Genomic DNA, 22,466 nt, shown 5'->3' on the forward strand with positions numbered 1-22,466 from the left:
CTTTAATGACATCACTCATTTATATGTCAACTTTATTAATGATTCATTATTTCTAATAATAGGAGGTGTAATTTCAAAACTAGAATAATATCACAATTATGCTAAATGAAGAAAAATAAAAAAAAATGACACATATGAGCAACTACATGAAATCATAAAAAATAAATGTTGAAAAATGAAATATTGTTTAAATATTAAAAGGTAATCTATCATTTTATCCTAGTTAAGTTTGCATATAACCTCATCTAATAACAACGTTCAACTCTGATGACATTACTCACTATAAGTCAAGTTTGTGTATGACTTATTCTTTCTAAGATTACGGAGTATAATTTTTAGAAAAATTAAAATAATAACATAGCTAAATGTAATAAAAAATATAAAAAAAAGACTATGAGAAATGATGTAGAAACACATGAAGAAATAATAATATTTGAAAACGAATTAAAAAAGTTAAAATAAATGTAAATTTAAAAGAAAAGAAAAGAGATTCGATGCTCATATTAGCTCTGCCTTCTCTCTAGTTTCTCTCTGTAACTAACAGCCCACCGGCGCACGTTAGTCTAACGGGCGGCCACCGTGGAAATGGCCAGGGGAAGAGGAAGACCACGGTTGCAGCCTTTAGCTGGGGGTGGAAACTTAACTAAAATCAACATGCAACCTGAGAAAACTCCGGTAGCTAGCGTGGAGAAGATCACTGTTCCATTGGAAGCAAATCAGCAAAAAACACATGCAAGCGAAGGGATGATGCAAGAAGCAGCTAAGAGATTGGATTTGAGTGTGAGTCCAATTTCAAACAACCAAAATGGGAAATCAACTAAGAAAATTGCAGATCTGGCAAGTACAAGCAAGGATCCGGTGAGTACGAGCAAGGAACCAACTGACATACGCAAGGCCGGACAAGATCTAGCACCAGTAACTGAGGAAAAAGCAGAGAAACCAGCGTGGACTTCCCTATTTGCAGGTAATCGAAGCTCTGAAAATGGCTTGAAATTGAGTTATATACCACCAAAAATTATAGAAGGTAAAACAGTTGTTCAACTTGAGAAAGAGGATGTGGAGAAGGAAGCTAAAAAATGGAAATGCGCTCTAATTTTGTATGTAATTGGGGAAACACCGGGCTATAACTACATGCATAGATTTGTAAAACATAGTTGGAACCAAGTGGCAACACCAGAGGTATATTATCATGATGAAGGATACTATATTGTCAAGTTCCGATCTATGGCTGATATGAATGAGATTCTGTACTCGGGACCATACACAATTAACAATAAACCAATTATTTTGAAGCCATGGACGGTTCATTTTTATTTCACCAAGGAATTTCTCACTGAAATACCTCTATGGGTGAGACTGCCTAACCTGCATATGAATTGCTGGGGAGGGCAATCCCTGAGCAAGATTGCAAGTGCTATTGGCAAATCACTATATGCAGATGAATGCACTTCAAATCAAACAAGGGTCTCTTATGCTAGGATGCTGATTGAGATTAATGTTACTAGAACATTACCAACAAGTATCACGGTATGGGAACCAGATGGGAGACAATTTGAACAAATGATAGCCAATGACTGGAAGCCTGAATTCTGTGAAGAATGCCTAAAGATTGGTCACTCTTGTAAGAAAGATGAGAATGTGCACAACCAACAAGAGCAACCTAGAAGGAGAAGGGGACCAGTTGCACCTCTTAATGTACAGGAAGGCCCTCAGCAAACAGAAAAAGTGATGCAGGAATGGAGAGTGAAGAAGAGTGCAGACATACAAGACACTCCTGCAGTGATAGTAGGAGCAGAGTCCAGTGGAAAGCAGTCCAGTGATCTTACTCAACAGCCCGTGAGCCAAACTCAGCAAGCTATAACAAAGAATGGAGAACAAACACCTGAAAAGGTGATACCAAGCCTGGAACTGAGTTGTCCCAGAGAATTTCCAACTCTGGCCACAAGTATACTAAGAAGCAATAGAGCAGGAGAACACACAGGTGGAAAGGGGATACAACAGTGCTTGCCCATGGCTAATAGTGGGCCACCTATTCTAGCTTAATGACTTGGGTGATATGGAATGTGAGGGGAATAAATAAGAGATATAAACAAAAAGAATTAAAGACATATGTACATAATAAGCAAATAAAGTTAGCTGGGATTTTAGAAACTAGAGTAAAGGAGAGTAGAGCCAACGGGGTATTCAAAAACATATTTTCAGGTTGGGAAATGCAGAACAACTATCAAAATGCAATCAATGGGAGGATCTGGCTGGCATGGGATCCTAAAGTATATTGTATAGATGTTGAAAAAACAGATGCTCAATTAATTCACTGCACAGCAAGGGGAAGAAGAGATGGTTTTGAAGCATGTCTCACACTAGTGTATGGTTTCAATACAATTGAACAGAGGAAGGCCTATGGGATAGACTGAATGATATATCAACACAAGTGACAAAGCCATGGATTGTTGTTGGGGATTTCAATGCTATGCTCTATACTCAAGATAGAATGTATGGTAATCTAGTGGCAATGAGTGAAATGGTGGACTTCTCAGACTGTATTCATAATTTATTCCTAAACGAACTGGCATGGAAAGGAGAGTACTATACCTGGTCCAACAAACAACAAGGGGATGACAGGATTCTAAGTAGAATTGACAGGGTATTTGGGAATGATTTATGGATGTCTAACTGGGGGCATGTACACACTGAATATGATGTGCCAATGATATCTGATCACTCACCTATGCTGCTGCACATCAAGACTATGAATACTAATACCAAACCTCCTTTTAGATTCTTCAATGTATGGGCATACCATAAGGAATTTGGAACTATAGTAAAGGCTATATGGAATAAAAGACTTGCAGAAGATAACATGGAGAATATATGGAAGAAGCTTAAAGCCATGAAGCCACTGTTCAAGAAACTCAATGCAGAAGAATACAAGGGAATAACAAAGAGAATTGAGGATGCAAGGAAAAACCTGCTTACAGTACAAGAAAGGATACAATAACAACACAGTGACAACTTGCTAGATCAAGAAAAACAAACCCTCCAACAGCTAGAAAAATGGTCCCTAATTGAAGAGAGTGTTCTGAGACAAAAAGAAAGAGTCAAATGGATTAAACTGGGGGATGGCAATAACAAGTATTTTTCTGCCATTGTAAAAGAGAGAACTCAAAGAAAACAGATAATGGAGGTGATTACTGAAGATGGAAGAAAGGTGACAGATCAGACTAGCATCAAAGAAGAGTTCATAAGATTTTATAAGAACCTGATGGGGACTGCTGCAACAACACTTCCAGCAATTAATAAAGAAACAATGAAGAATGGGCCTAAACTCAATCATGAGCAACAGACAAGACTGATTGCAGAAGTGACAGAAGCAGAAATATTTGAGGGTCTATGTGCTATACAAGAAGATAAAGCTCCAGGAGTTGATGGATACAATTCATATTTTTTCAAGAAAGCATGGCCAATACTACAGCAGGAGATTGTGCAAGCAGTACAGGAGTTCTTTAATACTGGGAAGATGTGCAAAGCTATTAACTGCACAGCAATTACCTTGGTTCCTAAAGTGAACAACCCTACCACAGCAAAACAATTCAGGCCTATTGCATGCTGCACTGTCCTCTATAAGATAATCTCTAAAATTCTAGCTAGCAGGCTGCAAGGAGTTATTTCTAGTGTGATAAATGAAGCTCAGGCTGGATTCATCCCACGAAGGAGAATATCTAATAACATTGTTCTATCTCATGAACTTGTTAAGGCATACACCAGAAGGAATTCTTCCCCAAGGTGTATGATCAAAATTGATCTAACCAAAGCTTATGACTCTGTTGAATGGGTATTCTTGGAACAGGTAATGACTGAGTTGGGATTTCCTATTAAATTCCTCAAATGGGTGCTTACATGTATGAAGATTGTTTCTTACTCAATTATCATCAATGGAGAGCCTGCTGAACCATTTCCAGCTGCAAAGGGATTGAGACAGGGAGACCCCATGTCTCCTTTCCTCTTTACAATTGCTATGGAGTACCTGAGTAGAAGCTTGAATGAACTGAGGAACGAAAAGGATTTCAAATATCACCCAAGGTGTGCTAAGCATGGCATAACTCATCTGAGTTTTGCAGATGACTTGCTATTGTTTGCAAGGGGTGACATGGCCTCTATAACTCAACTACAACACTGCCTTAATCATTTCTATGCAGCTTCAGGATTAAAGGCTAATCATGAAAAGAGTTCAATTTTCTTTGGAGGAGTTACACAGTTGGTAAGAGATGAGATAGTCCTGAAATTTGGTTACTCTAAAGGTACACTGCCAGTCAAATACCTTGGAGTACCCCTAACCACCAAGAAGATGTCCATAGCTCAATGGCAGCCACTTATTGAAAAGATGGTGGCAAGAATCTCTTCATGGACTGCAAAAATCTCTCATATGCTGGAAGAATTCAACTAGTACAATCTGTGCTATTTGGTATTCAGGCTTATTGGTCCCAATTATTTCTAATACCTAGCAAGGTACTGAAGACTATTGAGGCATACTGCAGAAGCTATATATGGTCAGGAGTTAATACTATCACAAGAAGATCTTTGGTGGCATGGGAAAAAATGTGCACTCCTAAAAGTGTTGGGGGACTGAAACCTAATCAATCTGAAGCTATGGAACAAAGCATCAGCAGCAAAGAATTACTGGGATCTAGCAAATAAAGAGGACAAGATGTGGATCAAATGGATTCATGCATACTATATAAAAGGGAAACAAATATCAAACATGCCAATACCACAACAGGCATCCTGGCTAGTTAGGAAAATAATAGAGGCAAGAAGATCAGTAACAACAATTCACATCCAGCAAAAGCAGAATAACAGCATGATCAGACAGTTATATTTGGCTATGATGGGACAATTACCAAGGGTAGAATGGAAGATGTTCATGTATGGAAATGAAGCAAGGGCAAAAGCTAAATTCACTATGTGGCTATACTTCCATGATAGGATGCTAACTAGTGACAGATTGAGTAAATGGGGGATACAGGTGGACAAGGTATGCAGTCTATGTCAAAAACAAGATGAAAGCAGAAATCACCTCTTTATTGAATGTGAGTATACCATGAATGTCTGGACAAAGCTACTGAAGTGGATGTAGAGGCAACAACTGTGGGCAACATCCTGGAATCAGCACTGGCACTGGGCAACTAAGAATGCAAGAGGGAAATCAAGGGAAGCGGGAATATTCAGAATGGTATATGGAGAAGCACTTCATGAGATATGGAATGAGAGAAATCTCAGGATATTTGAAAAGCAAAGCTAGAAGGCTGAAGACTTAGCTAGAAACATAGCATGCATATGTAATGTTAGAGCAACAAATCAAAATAGGCAGCTTATACAGAATTTTCAGTTTTGATATAAATATAAGTAGAGAGGAAATGAGTATAGAAGGTACATGTATAGGGGATAGAGATACAGCTCAAAGACAGTAGGCTGAGTATGTAAGCCAATTGTGGTCTTGTAATGTTTCATTGGTGATTAATGAAAATTCCTAATTACCAAAAAAAAAGAGATTCAAAAAATAATCTTCTAATTACACCATGTAATTACCAGCAATTCTTATCACCCTTGAGAATTGGAGAGTGTAATTATACCACCTCAATTACACCCAATTACATGCTGACCAAGTAATTACTTGGCTAGACAAATATGCCAAAATTGTGTCCCAAATCCAATTACAGGATGACCGATATTTTATACTTCAGTAACACGTAAGGGGGGAGGGGGGTTTATTTGTATGGTGTCCAATTTTCTCTAACCCTTGTAGAAACACGCCACAACCTGTTGTGTCTACTTCAAGTTACTTCTAACTTGAATAATACAACTAATGTACCAAGAACAATTTGCTTCTAAGAAAGCTGAAAGGTACAACTCAAAACGCCTACTACACTTTGAACTAGAAATATAGAAAGAAGCATAAAACTCTTTATGCAATTGGTTCTTCAATCTGTTTGGGTAGCTTCAGGATCACACTCTTGAATCTCACAGATATTGCTCACAAAATACCTTGCTATTTTGCTCTCAATTCATGCTTTTACTTCTGTATATGTGTGTCACCTGTAAAAGAGAATAAAACTAATATATATAGAGTGAGTAAACAAAGAGTAACTAGAAGTCTAATACTTTACTCTTCCTTGGTAGAAGAGTTCTAGTTATCTTCAACTTCTAACTCCTCCATTATCTAGGATAGAGTTCTCTTCAAGTAAGGAGTCCTGCTCCTCATCAATTATGCAACCTTTTTCATTTAGGGAATTTCAGAAATAACCACTTATACGTATCCCTTTCACGTATGTGCCTTTTGCCTGATTCTGTCTGTCACCTGTGTACACTGTCCATGGACCTAGTTCATGCATGTGTTCCTTTGTCAATCATCAAAACAAAACTGCTTAGTTCAACAAATTCTCCCTTTTTGATGATGACAAGCTCTGTGCTTTTCAGAAGCATGGAACCTATTTCAACCTAGCTCAACATCGAACACAATGTAGAACACTTTTTATTTAACGTCACAAATCATCAAGAACTAGGTTCATATTCAGATTCTTGAATTGCTATAAGAGTTCTAATAGTTTATCTTTAGACAACAATTTAGTTTTACCATTTAGGTCCAGAAAACTTATCTTAGATTCTTCATCAGGTTCATATTCAAATTCTTGAATTGCTATAAGAGCTTGCTCAGCATCATCATCATCATCAATTGTCTTCCCAAGCAGCAACCATTGCTTTGGATGGCCCTTTGTTGTTGTCATGATCCAAATCTCACATGCTAGACAAGCCGACATTCACCAATAACTACGCATTTTAAATTAAAACATAATGAAACAAGTTTAACGGTGAAAAACCTCATAAATAATCGATAAGAACAACCGGTCCTCGATATAAAATCCTCCAAAATTCGGGTGTCACTGAGTACACGAGTTACTAAATATCAACGTAGTTAGAAACTTCTAATACAACTGTCTGGAAAGATAGTACAGTGCAAAATAAACTGAAAAGAAGGAGAGTCGAGGTCTGCGGATGCCAAAGCAGCTACCTCAAAAGTCTCCAAGCATGTAATGCTCCAAGTCTAGCAACCGTCCTGCCCAGAAGAACCTGGATCTGCCCACGAAGTGCAGAGTGTAGTATTAGTACAACCGACCCAATATACTCAATGAGTAACAAGATTAACCTTGGGCTCAAAGCAGAGGCGAGCTCATATAGGTACAGTCCAAATCCAGATAATAATAGTACAGATATGACAAGAAAAATGATAGTAATAGCTAAGAGGAATCTCATAATCAGTTTGTACAAAGTACAGAAGAATAGACATGCTTTCAAGTTTAACAGTTTAAGCTCGACATTGATAAGATATGCCAAGGATCACTGATACGAGGAATGTTACATCTCTATATCTACATGTCAGATATGCATGCCACATGTAATGCATCACAATGTTAACCTCATGTACTCACTCTCTCGGAGTACTTAATCTGACTGTCTCAACTCTCACTCATCACATTCAATCACTCAACATTGTACGATACATGCGCTCACTACTGGTATGTCAGACTCCGGAGGGGCAGATCCTGCCCAAGCGCTAATATAAAGCCAATGTGGCCTGTTGTGGCACGCATCCCGGTCCCATAATAATAGATAAAGCCTATAAGGCTGTTGCGGCGCGTAGTCCAATCCATAATAAAAATATATATAAAGCCAAGAAGGCCTACTGCGGTGTGCAGCCCGATCCACAACCTCACTTATAACACGCTCTCAGGCCCCAACTCAGTCATCAATCTCTCTAGTCTCTCGGGCTCACATATCTCATACCAATCAGCCCAAACAATGATACATGATGCAGAAAAGAAATAACAATAGAGACTGAGATATGATATGCAATGGATGTGACATAGTACATAATTGTCATTTAAGCAAATAAATCAACCGCAGAAATGACCCAGTGGTCCCAACAGAACAAGCTTATAGCCTAAACATGATTTCTATCATGGATCGCAGATCAATTACTCTAACAAATGGGGATCACGTGATTAGAAACAAGGTTTGATAACAACAAAGTACCATGGAACCTACCGAATCACAATTACCACGGTGTACACTCACACGCCCGTCGCCTAGCATGTGCGTCACCTCAACACTAACCACATAGCATGTATATTCAGGTAATCAGCCTCAGAACGACTCGAATCTAGCCAAAACAACTTAATACAGTAAATACAAGCTATATGAATCGATTACATACGATAAAGCTAACTTCTTTAATCAAAGTCAAAAAGTCAACCCTGGGCCCACCAAATCTGACAAAATTAACAAAAATCATATGCCCATTCAATAACGAGTCCAACAATACCAAAATTACTCAATTCCGATCTCAACTCGATCTTCAAATTCTCAAATTATGGTCTATGAAGTTTCACAATGTTTCCCCAATTTATCCAACCCAAAACACTAATTAAGTGTTAAAAACAATGATAGATTCATGTATAACAACCAAAACCGAGTTAGAATCACTTACTCCAACCAACGCCTTGAAATCCCTTTAAAAATTGCCCAAATTTGAGGTCTCTAGCACTAAATATGAAAAATGGGTTCAAACCCTCGATTTTGAAATTTAATGGCTGCTGCCTAGAGGTCCATCTTTGCGAACGCGGATAGTGCCTCGCGTTCGCGAAGCACAAAAATTCAATTGTCCAAAAATCCTCTTACACGAACGTGACGAACCCATCCCGAACGCGAAGCTCCATAGTGCTCTGCCTACGCGAACGCGTCCCCCTCGAACGCGAAAGCTTAAGGCCTGGTGCCCAAGCTGACCTCATCCCTCTACGCAAAAGCGAGAACTCCCACCCCCTGCAGTCGCGATGCTCAAACTCCCTTCACCCTCGCGAAAGCGAGCAAATTTTTCCTGCCTCCAAGATACCCTTCGCGAACGCGTATAAGGAAATCAGACACCAGAAATCTGCAGCTCTACAAGGCCAAATTCAATCCGCAATCAACCCGAAACTAACCTTAGGCCCCCGCGGCCCCACCGAGACATGCCAACACATCCTGAACTATTGCACAAACTTAGTCCAGGCTTCAAATCACATCAAACAACATCAAAAACAAGAATCACACCCAATTCAAGCCTAATGAAACTAATGGATTTCCAACTTCTACAACCGATGTCGAAACCTATCAAACCAACTCCAATTGGCCTCAAATTTTGCACACAAGTAATAAATGACACAACGGACCTATTCCAACTTCTCGAACCAAAATCCAAGCCCGGTAACAACAAAGTCAACTCTCGGTCAAACTTCTCAACTCTCCATACTTCAACTATTTTTCCAACTTTTGCCAATTCAAGCAAAAATCACATACGGACCTCCAAATCAATATTCTGACACACTCCTAAGTCCAAAATCACCATACGGATCTATCGGAACCCTCAAAATTCCATTCCGGAGTCTTTTACACATAAGTCAACATCCGATGAACTCTTTCAACTTAGGCTTCCAACCTTGGAACTAAGTGTCCCAATTCATTCCGAAACATTCCCGATACTACACCAACCCCCCCGGCAAGTCACATAACAACAAACGAACATAGATTAGGAAACAATTGGGGGAACGAGGCTCTAATACTCAAAAAGACCGGCTGGGTCGTTACATTCTCCCCCTCTTAAGCAAACGTTCGCCCTCGAACGGTTCTATAATCATACCTGGGGTCTCAAATTGGTGTGGATATCTGCTCTGCATCTCTCGCTCGGTCTACCAAGTAGCCTCCTCGACTGGCTGAGCTCTCCATTGTTCTTTCACAGAAGCTATATTCTTGGATCTCAACTTTTGAACCTGCCGATCCATAATTGCCACTGGCTCCACATTATAGGTCAAATCCCCATTTTACTGAACCGTGCTGAAGTCCAAAACATGAGACGGATCACCAAAATACTTTCGGAGCATGGAAACTTGAAACACTAGATGAACACCCGATAAATTAGGCAGTTATGCAAGCTTGTAAGCCACCTCTCCAATCTTCTTAAGCACCACAAAAGGGCCAATAGATCGAGGGCTCAACTTGCCCTTCTACCCGAACCTCAAAACACCCTTCATGGGTGAAACTCTGAGTAATACCTTCTCACCCACCATGTAGGAAACTTCACGAGCCTTCCGATCGGCGTAACTCTTCTGTCTAGGTTGTGTCGTGCGAAGTCGATCCTGAATCAACTTAACCTTGTCCAAAGCATCGTGAACAAAGTCAGTACCCAATAGCCTAGCCTCACCCGGCTCAACCAACCAACCGGAGATCGACATTGTCTCCCATACAAGGCCTGAAATGGAGCCATCTGAATACTCAATTGGTAGCTGTTGTTGTAGGCAAACTCTGGAAGCGGCAAAAACTGATCCCAAGAACCCCCGAAATCCCTGACACAAGTGCGTAACATATCCTCCACTATCTGAATGGTGCGCTCAGACTGTCCATCCATTTGAGGGTGGAACGTTGTACTCAACTCAGCCCATGTACCTAACTCTCACAACATTGCTCTTTAAAACTGCGATGTGAACTGCGTGCCCCGATCTGAAATAAAGAAATAATGGACACGGGCACACCGTGAAGGCGAACAATCTCGCGGATATAGATCTCGGCCAATTCATCCGAAAAGTAGGTAGTCCCAACTAGAATGAAATGCGCGGACTTAGTCAACCAGTCCACAATAACCCAAATAGCATCTAACTTCTTCAAAGTCTGTGGAAGCCTAACTACAAAGTCCATGGTGATATGCTCCCATTTCTAGTTAGGAATCTCAAGCCTCTGAAGCAAACCGTCTAGCCTCTGGTGCTCATACTTCACCTGCCGACAATTTAAGCATCGGGCTACAAACCCCACTATATATTTCTTCATTCTCCTCCACCAATAGTGTTGCCTCAAGTCCTAATACATCTTCGTGGCACCCGATGAATGGAATATCGCGAACTATGGGCCTCCTAAAGAATCAACTCACATAATCCATCCACATTGGTCATACAAATCTAACCCTGCATCCGCAACACCCAATAAAAACCTCCATGGCATCGCCGTGCTGAACCTTGTCCTTAAAGACAAGAAAATGGGGTCGTCATACTGACCCTCTTTGATGCGATCATATGAAGAAGACCGAGAAACCACACAGGCTAGAACCTAACTAGGCTCCAAAACATCTAACCTCACAAACTGATTGGCCAAGGCCTGAACATCTGTTGCAAGCGATCTCTCACCAACACGAATATATGCAAGGTTACTGATACTCACTGCCTTTCTTCTCAAGGCATCGGCCACCACATTGGCCTTCCTAGGATGATACAAAATGGTAATATCATAGTCCTTTGGCAACTCCAACTATCTTCATTGTCTCAAATTTAGATCCATTTATTTAAACAAGTGGTGAAGATTCTGATGATCTATACATACCTCACTAGACACGCCATAGAGATAATACCTCCAAATCTTCAATGCATGAACGATGGCTGCCAATTCCAAATCATGAACGGGGTAGTTCTTTTCATGAGGCTTCAACTGGCGTGAAGCATAAGCAATCACTCTACCCTTCTGCATCAAGACATACCCAGTACCGATCCGAGAGGCATCACAATACACTATATTATAACCCGATGTTGAAGGCAAAACTAGAACTAGAGTTGTGGTCAATGCAGTCTTGAGCTTCTGGAATCTTTCCTCACACTCATCTGACCACCTGAATGGAGAACCCTTCTATGTCAACCTGGTCAAAGGCATTGCAATGGACGAGAAAAGACGATAATATCTGGGCAAGCCGAGAAAACTTCGAATCTCAATAGCTGAAGATGGTCTAGGCCAACTCTGAACCGCCTCAATCTTCTTCGAATCTACCTTGATCCCCTCACTGGACACCACGTGCCCCAAGAACGCGACCGAACTGATCAAAAACTCACACTTGGAGAACTTAGCATAAAGCTTCTCCTCCCTCAACGTTTGTAGTACAATCCTCAAATATTGTGCGCGCGCCTCCTGGATACGTGAGTACACCAGTATATCACCAATAAATACATTGACAAACGAATCAAGATATGGCTGGAATACACTCATAAGATGCATGAAGGTTGTTGGGGCATTGGTCAGTCCAAAAGACATCACAAGGAACTCATAGTGACCATAGCGGGTCTTGAATGACGTCTTCAGAATATCTGAGTCCTAAATCTTCAACTGGTGATACCCAGACCTCAAATCAATCTTACAAAATACTCTAGCTCCCTGAAGCTGGTCAAATAAGTCATTAATTTGCGGCAAAGGATATTTGTTCTTAATTGTAACTTTGTTCAACTGACTATAGTCAATGCACATCCGCATAGTACCATCCATCTTCTTCACAAACAGATCCGGTTCACCCTAAGGCGACACACTAGGCCTAATAAATCCCTTATAAAGAAGCTCTTGAAGCTGCTCTTTCAATTGCATCAACTTTGCTGGTGCCATACGATGCAGAGGAATAGAAATGGGTTGAGTGCCCGACACCAAGTCAATACCAAAATCAATGTCCCTATCGGGCGGCATGCCCGGCAGGTCTGCAGGAAACACATATGGAAAGTCTCGCACTACCAGAACGAAATAAATGGTAGGAGTATCAGCACCAACATCCTCACAAAGGCAAAATATGACAAACACCCATTCCCAACCAACCGTTGGGCCTTCATATACGAAATCACCCTACTAGGAACATATTCCAGAGAACCTCTCCACTCGATCCTGGGTAAGGCATCGCCAACGTCACGGTCTTTACGTGACAATCTAGAATAGCATGACATGGGAATAACCAATCCATGCCAAAAATCACGTCAAAATCAACCATACTAAGCAATAAGAGATCAACTCTCGTCTCCAATCTCCTAATAGTCACCACACATAATCGATACACACGGTCCACAATAATAGAATCGCCCACCGGCGTAGATACATGAACATGCATAACTAAGAACTCACGAGGCATATCCACATAATGAGAAAACTATTATGATACATATGAATAAGTGGAACCAGGGTCAAATAATATGGTAGCATCCCTGTGGTATACTGAGACAATACATGTGATCACTGCTTCTGAAGCAACGACCTCTGGCCTAGTAGGGAAAGCATAGCATCGATCCTGAACGCCACCTGATCGGCCTGCCCCTCTAGAGAGACCTCTAGCTACCTGAACCCCACCCTGAGCTGGCTGGGCGGGTGGTGAAGTAACTGCTGCAGAAGTCATAATTGGACCCCTCTACTGAATAGGACCTCCCAAGAAACGGGTACAATACCTCCTCACTTGTCCAAACTCCCAAGACTCATAGCAACTGCGATCCGTCAATGGTGGTGGAGTCTGAATCGAACCTCGAGAACCAGAATGGCTACTAGAAGAACCTGGTGCAGATGAACCCTGAATTGATAGAGCACGAGATAAACTCTGAGTTGGGAGGGCACTCGGAGATGACTGGACCGGATGGGCACTATATGAACCATGGCTAGCTAATGCACCCCGATGAACCGGATGAGCCATCTAAGTAGGCCTATAAGGATGACCCCTGCTATGGCGGGACTGCCTTCCAGAGAAACACCGCTAAAACCATACGAACCACGAAGCCTCTTGGCCTCATTTTCCTCACGCTCTTGACTATGCACCTGCTCTAGTCGCCTAGCAATATCAACCACCTCCTCGAACCTGGAACCCGATGCAATCTCCCGAATCATGCCAAAGCATAATCCATAGTTGAGGCCATCAATGAACCTCCTAATCCTCTCCCTCTCTGTGAACCTCCTAATCCTCTCCCTCTCTGTGAGAACCAACCAGAATGCGTACGAGCCAACTTTAAAAATATCATCTCATACTGAGTCACAGGCATACCCTCCTAGCGTCGCTGCTTAAACTGCCAACGCAACTCCTCCCGGCGGGTCATGGAACAAACTTCTCTAAGAAGAGAACGGAGAACTCATTCCACATAAGTGGTGCAGCATCGGCTGGCCTACTCAACTCGTAGGCCTCCCACAATCTGAAAGCTGCCCCGATAACTTAAAAGTAGTAAATAAGACTCCACTAGTCTCCTGAATACTTGCTGTGGGAAGAATCTGCTGGCACCTGTCTAAGAAGTCCAAAGTATCCTCTGACTCAGCCACACTAAATGATGGCAACTTTAGCCTCCCAAACCTTTCTAGACTCTTCTGATCCTCATCACTCATAGGTGGGCTCACCTGGGGCTGAACAACTGCAATCGGCTGGGCTAGTAGTACCCTTGGTGTCTAAATTTCCTAAACTACCTGCTCTAGAGTACGGGCGGCGGGAGTATGAGCACCTCCCCCGGCTTGCGAAGTGGCTGGCGCGGTGGAAACTAAAACCACCTGAGCAAGGCTAGTGAAAACAATCAATATCTGGGCCAAAGCCTCCTGAAGGCTTGGAATCACAATGGGCACAGTTGGTGCCTCAGCTAGTCCACCGACTCAACCACGCCTGGTATCTACTCCTAAGTTAGAGTAACAGGTGGCTCCACGGGTGCTGCTCCAGCTTTTGTACGAGTTGCACCTCGGCCTCTACCGCGGCCCTCTACTCTCATGGCCCTAGCTGGTGGTACTGGTGGCCGTCCGCGCAATCTGGTAGCATTTGTCCTCACTATCTATGAGAGAATAGAATAACATAAATTTAGTTTTTGGTATCAACATTCGCACGCCAATAATACTAGATGGTGAAGTTTTCTTAATGGTTCGGTAGCTTCTCGAAGATAAGTACGGATATCTCTGTACCGATCTGTAAAACTCTACTAAACCTGCTCATGACTCATGACACATATGTAACCTAGGCTCTGATACCAACTTGTCACGACCCAAATCTCACATGTCGTGATGGTGCCTATCACAATACTAGGCAAGCCGACATTCACCAATAACTATACATTTTGAATTAATAACATAATGAAACAAGTTTAATGGTGAAAAACCTCATTCATAATCAATAAGAACTACCGCGACTCAATACCAAATCTCCCAAAATCCGTGTGTCACTGGGTGCATGAGCTACGAAATATCAACATAGTCAAAAACTTCTAATACAATAGTCTGGAAAGATAGAATAGTGCTAAATTGTTGGCCCAAGAACAGGTGAAGTTTTGAAGACTGACAGAAGAACTCAGACATGGATCAGGTCCATCTTGTGAAACACAGTCATGATCGACCCAAGCATGTGAGATGCACGTGGAAGAGATAAATCTAACTTATCAGAAGTAATATCTCCTGATCTGATCGAAAAGGTCACATATTGGATAAGGAGAGAAAGACTCCTTACATGAAGAGAACACAGTTTAAGAAAAGGATATTGTTAGAGTATGAGATCAACTAGAACTCTTCTACGATAGACGAGTAGCATCTATATCCTAGTTAATCTCTAATTACTAACCCAATAAATATTAGTGTTGTTCTCTTTTATAGGTAATGCACATAAGCAGAAGTTAAACTTAAATTGAGAGCAAAAGAGCAAGGCAATTTATGTGTGATTCAAGCGTGCAATCCTGAAGCTACTTGAACAAGATAGAAGAACCAGTTCCAACTGTCTATCTTTTATTCTAGTTCAATTGTAGTAGGTGATTTTACATTGTACCTTTCAGCTTTTATAGAAGCAATTGTATTAGGTACCTTGAGTTTTCAAGTTAGAGTGAACTTGAAGTTGTCGCAACAGGTGAGGCTGTGTGCCACAACGGGATTAGAGTTAATCCTTAGGTTTACAAAGAGTTTTATAAATGCTGTTTTGGCTCAGTGATTTTAGTGGAAGTTTGGGAAAATCCTACTGAGTAGTAGGTCGTGGTTTTTTCATCTTTTGAGCCAGGTGTTTCCACTTAAAAATCTCTATGTTCTTTATTTTCTTTACTTCTTATTCCGCAAACAGTAGTAGTTGGAACACATAGAAGAACCAGGTCCTTCTATAGTTCAGTTAAGCGAAAATTGGGTACCACACAAATCACCTCCCCTCTTGCGTGGTATTGAATTATAAAACATCAATTGGTATCAGAGCGGGTTATCCTTGAAGAGGCTAACACCTTAGGAAAAGATCAAGATGAGTGCACCACCTGGAAACTGGGAAGGGCAATCCACTGCTAGGCCCCCACTCTTTAATGGTCAATACTATTCTTGGTGGAAGAACATGATGAGAGATCACATCATAGGAGAAGACTATGAACTCTGGAACATAGTCACTGATGGTCCCCTGGCTACTACAAAGAAGAATGCTGAAGGAGTGGACGTGCCAAAGACAAGAGCTGACTGCACTGCTGAAGATTTGAAGAAATGGGAAAAGAATGCCAAGGCCAAGAAATGGCTTGTGTGTGGACTAGGTCCAAACGAGTACAGCAGGATTCAAAGCTGCACCACTGCTAAGGAGATATGGGACACTTTACAAGTGGTTCATGAAGGAACTCCTCAAGTAAAGAGATCAAGAGGAACACTGCTAGTGGGTCCTAACAGTACAAGCATATAGCCTAAACATTATTTCTAGCATGGATCGCAGCTCAATTACTCTAATAAATAGGGATCACATGAATATCACCAAGGTTTGATAACTACACAGTACCACGAAACCGAGCGAATCACAATTACTACGGTGTACGCCCACACACCCGTCAGCTAGCATTTGCTTCACCTTAACACCAACCACATAACACTAATATTCAGGGATTCATACCATCAAAATCATGTTTAGAAGTGTTACTTACCTCAAACCGTGCAAATCCCTACTCCAACAAGCCATTGCCTCACGAATCGGCCTCTGAACGACTCGAATCTAGCAACAACAACTTAATACAATCAATACAAGCTATAGGAATCGATTCCATACAATAAAGCTAAGTTCTTTAACTAAATCCAAAAAGTCAACCTCGAGCCCACATCTCAAAATTCGATAAAATTAACAAAATTCGAATACCCATTCAACAACGAGTCCAACCACACTAAATTTACTCAATTCTGATCTCAACTCGACCTTCAAATCCTCAAGTTATGGTATATGAAGTTTCATAAATTTTAACCAATTTTTTCAACCCGAAACACTAAGTAAATGGTAAACAAAATGATAGATTCATGTATAACAACCAAAACTGAGTTAGAATCACTTACTCCAATCAACTCCATTAAAATCCCTTCAAGAATGGCCCTAATCCTAGGTCTCTATCTCAAAATATGAAAAATGGGTTCAAACCCTTGATTTGAAATTTAATGACTGCTGCATAGAGGTCCTTCCTAACAAACGCGGATAGTGCCTCGCGTTCTATAAGCACAAAAATTCAACTGTCCAAAAATCCTCTTACATGAACGCGACGGACCCATCGCGAATGCGAAGCTTCACAGTGCTCTGCCTACACGAACACGTCCCCCCGACCACGAACGCAAAGGCTTAAGGTCTGTTGCCCAAGCCGACCTCATCCCTCTACGCGAACGCGAGAACCCCCCTCACGATGGCCATTCTCAAACTCTATTCACCCTCGCGAACGCATGGCCCTCTTCGTGAACGCGAAGAGAAAACTTCTCTTGCCTCTCAGATACCCTTCGCGAACGCGAGACTCCTCTAGAGAACGCGTATAAGGACACTAGACACCAGAAATTTGCAGCTCTACAAAGCAAAATTCAATCTGAAACTCAACCGAGGCCCCCCAGGGCCCCACCCAAACATACCAACACATCCTGAAACATCGCACGAACTTAGTTGAGGCCTCAAATTACATCAAACAATATCAAAAACACGAATCTCACCCCAATTCAATCCTAATAAAACTATTGGATTTTCAACCTCTACAATCGATGCCCAAAACTATCAAACCAACTCTAATTGACCTCAAATTTTGCACACAAGTCATAAATGAAACAACAGACCTATTACAACTTTCGGAACCTAAATTCGAGCCTGGTAACAACAAAGTAAACTCTCGGTCATACTTCTCAACTCTCCAAACTTAATTTTTTTTTTCAACTTTCGCCAATTCAAGCCAAAATTACCTATGGACCCCTAAATCAATATCCGGACACACTCCCAAGTCCAAAATCACCATACAAGCTATCAGAACCTTCAAAACTTTATCCCGGATTCTTTTACACATTAGTCAATATCCGATCAACTCTTTCAACTTAGGCTTCAAACTTTGGGACAAAGTATCCCAACTCATTCCGAAACATCCTCGGAACCAAACCAACCACACCGGCAAGTCACATAACAACAAACGAATATTGATTAAGCAATAGGGGGGAATGGATCTAAAATACTCAAAATGACCTGCCGAGTCGTTACAACTGTATTTCTTCTTATCATGAACCTATTCCTCCTTTTTGTTTTTTCTTTTAGATCTCTTCTTTTTCTACTCGACTTCCTACATAGGACAGTTTTTGCTCATGTGGTCCTTCTTACCACATTTGAAGCATCCATCTATTATCTGTAGGTCTTTTCTTCTCACCTTCCACAAAGAATAGTAGTGATCTTTGGATAGTGGTGGCCTAGTGGTGGACTGCTCTTTATAGTTTTCAGGTAGTGCACTCATCTTGATCTTTTCCTAAGGTGTTAGCCTCTTCAAGGATAACCTCCTATGATACAAATAGATGTTTTACACTTCAATACCACACAAGATGGGGGGTAATTTATGTGCTGCCCAATTTTTGTGTGCACTAGATTATTGAAGGACTTGGTTCTTCTATGTGTTCCTAACACTACAGTTGCGAAATAACTAATGCAGAAAGTAAAGAACATAAGAATTTTAACATAGAAAACACCCTGCTCAAAAGGTGAAAAAATTATGACCTACTACCCAATAGGATTTTCCCAAAACACTTCATTACAACTCTGAGCCAACAACAAAGTTTAAAAACTCTTGCAAACTTAAGGATTACCTCTAACCCTTGTAGCAACCAGCCATAGGCTATTGCAACTGCTTCAAATTAACTCTAACTTGAACAATACAACTCGAGTTTACAACCTCTCGCAAACCTAAGGATTAACTCTCACCCTTGTAGCAACACGCCACAGGCTGTTGTGATTACTTCAAGTTAACTCTATCTTGAATAATACAACTCAAGTACCTAGTACATGCAATTTGCTTCTAAGAAAGCTGAAAGGTACAACTCAAAATGTTTGCTACACTTTGAAGTAGAAATAAAGAAAGACACATAAAACTCTTTATGGAACTGGTTCTTCCATCTGGTTCGTGTAGCTTCAGGATCACACTCTTGAATAACAAAGAAATTGCTCACAAAATGCCTTGTTGTTTTGCTCTCAATTCGTGCTTTCACTTCTGTATTTGTGTGTCACCTGTAAAAGAGAACAAACTGATATATATATATAGAGTTAATAGAATAAGAAATAACTATAGTTCCAATGCTATACTCTTCCTTGGTGGAAGAGTTCTAGTAATCTTCAACTCTTAACTCCTCCCTTATCTAGGATAGAGTTCTCTTCAAGTAAGGAGTCCTGCTCCTTATCAATTATGCATCCTTTTCGTTCAGGAGATATCAGATATATACTCCCTAATGCTTATCTCGTTCATGTGCATGCCTTATGCTCGAATCTACTCGTGCCCTGTATATACTGTGTATTGACCTGGTTCATGCATATATATATATATATATATATATATATATATATATATATATATATATATATATATATTCCTTTTTCTTGTTAGTTGGTAATTATTCTTCAATAATTTCCTTTTTTTTTTTTGGTTGCTAAGACTGTCAAGTGTTTTCTTGTTAGCTGGAGGCTGGTGTGATCATGGTGGAGACGCTGCTTCAACTTGACTTTGCTGCCTGCCTAGTGGAGATGGAAAAGAATGTAAAACAATTCATATCTACATTGTATGTTGAGCTCAACATGAGCATTATTATAGGTAATAATATTGCGTATGCGTATGGTCGGGGACAGAGCTAGGATACCGGAAACAGGTTCGGCCGAACCCAGTAGTTTTAGTTTGAACCTTTATATTTGCCTTAAAAATCTATTGAAGATATATAAATTTTTAATTTAGAACCCAGTGACATAATATGATTAGAATTCCGCACTCATAAGCTTGAAATGATGGTTCCGCCTCCGCGTATAGTATATGGAAGGCATATCTTATTGCATGTCCTTACATTTGTGCCTACTAGAAATTAGATAGTTGTTAGAAAACTAGATTGCAACTAAAAAAAAGCTATTTAAGATATGTGTTTGCTCTGATTTATTTGGCGAAACACCGTATTCGAGTAAGGTTTTTTCTTCTTCTATTTGTTATTAAGACTAAATCGTGGTACGTTATAGTAAAATGTCTTAACATTGTTTCTCACGTTTGAGTTGATACAGTTGAATGGAGCCGAAGGCCTAATAGTAGCCAAACGCTCCTTGGGTTATTCACTGAGTTACTCCAACACTACTAGAAATTCGGAAAAAAACCGACCAAAATTTGGCGACCAAAATTGGTCTGTCAAGAAAAGCGACCAAAGTTGGTCGCTAAATTGGAGAAAATAATTAAATAATTATTCTAAATACATTAGCGACCAAGGTTGGTCGCTTTTTGGTCGATAATGTGGTCAATGTGGTCAAAATATTGACCGGACTGGTCAGACTTGCTTGGTCAAAGAAATACTGAAATTAGCGACCAACTTTGGTCGCTAAAGTGGGACCCAGTTATAAAATTTTAATAATTATATTATTATTTTAAAAAAATAATAAAATATAAATAAATATAATTTAAAATTTGCGAGCAAAGTTGGTCGCTTATGAAAGGGGAAGCAAATAGAGACCAACTTTGGTCGCTAATATGGGACCCAGTTGTAAAACTTTAATAATTATATTATTATTTAAAAAAATTAGAAAATATAAATAAATATAATTCAAAATTAGCGACCAAAGTTGGTCGCTTACGAAAGGGGAAGCAGATAGCGACAAACTTTGGTCGCTAATCTGGGACCCAGTTCTAACGTTTAACAATTATATTATTATTTTAAATATTATATAAAATATAAATAAATCTGATTTAAATTTAGCGACCAACTTTGGTCGCTAATTTTAATTTCTAGATAATTAGCGACCAAAGTTGGTCTCTTTTCAGGTCAACATTGGTCAAAATTAAAAATCACTTTTGTATTTACTATCTAAATAATATAAATGTAATCCGTTAACACTTTTGTAATACAAGGGATGAATACACTAAAATATACTCTAACATGCTATATNGTGCTACTGATAAACAAATTGCTGACATCTTTACTAAAGCACTGAGTAGAGAAAACTTTGAAAGGAACATGTTGGAATTAGGGATGATTAAAATCACCTAATAGGACCAGCTCAAAATGCACAATGAAAAAAAAATTGAAAAATGAAAAAAAAATTTGGCTAGGAAATCTGAACTTGTGTAAATATCTAGATTAATTTTTACTCATCTTCATACTGTAATTAGTATACTCCTGTGACATGTGTTAATATGACTTGCTGATCTCTTACAAAATTTTCTCTATTATGGTAAATAGAGGCATGGTCAAGAGAATTCTAAATGAAGAACCTGGTTCATCAGTATTGGTTCATCTGAATGCTAAGGTATGTTTTCTATACTCTGCACAATTAGAAATATAAATATTTAAATCATGAGCAGAAGTCCTACAATTGTTCAACTCCTTAGAAAATTCTATCCGTTTGTTTTTAACCAGTTCCGTCCGCATTACAACTCTAAACCACAAAATTTGCCTAAAATCTAGGGAAGCTTAACCATTCATTCAAACCTAAAATTTCAGGTTGATTAGACCTCTAATTGACCACTGCTAAAGCTGCCGTTATACATTAAATGTGTATTTCTCTTTAAATACGCATCATTACCTCCTGCCATCTTCATAATACTAAACCGTCAAAAACCCTTCTTCACTTTCAATTGCTTTCCTCTCCAAAGTTCTAACTCGCCAATTCTCTCAAGAAATCAGCGATAATGACAAACCCACAAGACAACCCTGGAACTCCTTGACAGCCCACTCCCTCTGATTCATCTACCCCTCCTCCACCTAGCACAACTCCCAAACCTAGGCTGAGAAGGGTAAAAATGCTTGCTCGAAAAACAGTAGCTTCTGAGGCTCTTTCAAAGAAATTGAATGAGAAAATAAAGGCAAGCCAGGTCCAAGACTCTGAGTCTAACTCTGATTTTGAGTCGTACAAGTCTGCTAGTGAGGGGGAAGGACCTGGGTCTTCTGACTCTGAGAAGGCTCAAGAATCCCATTCTAAGGTAAGTTCTTCTTTGACTGAGAATTTAGAAACTAGGTTTGTTCTGGTTGGGCCTATCAGGGATGTGGAATTACCTGAGGTAAGAAGGAGTGGAGGTAAAAAGAAATCTGAAAAAGAAAAAGAGAGAGGGTGACTGTGGTGAAGAGAGGGGAAAAGGGAAAGGAGTGGTTGATCATTCACCCACTGCTGATTTGTCTGTACCTGCTAT

The sequence above is a fragment of the Nicotiana attenuata genome, chromosome 2 (genome assembly GCF_001879085.1).
Source record: "Nicotiana attenuata strain UT chromosome 2, NIATTr2, whole genome shotgun sequence".
NCBI lineage: Eukaryota > Viridiplantae > Streptophyta > Magnoliopsida > Solanales > Solanaceae > Nicotiana > Nicotiana attenuata.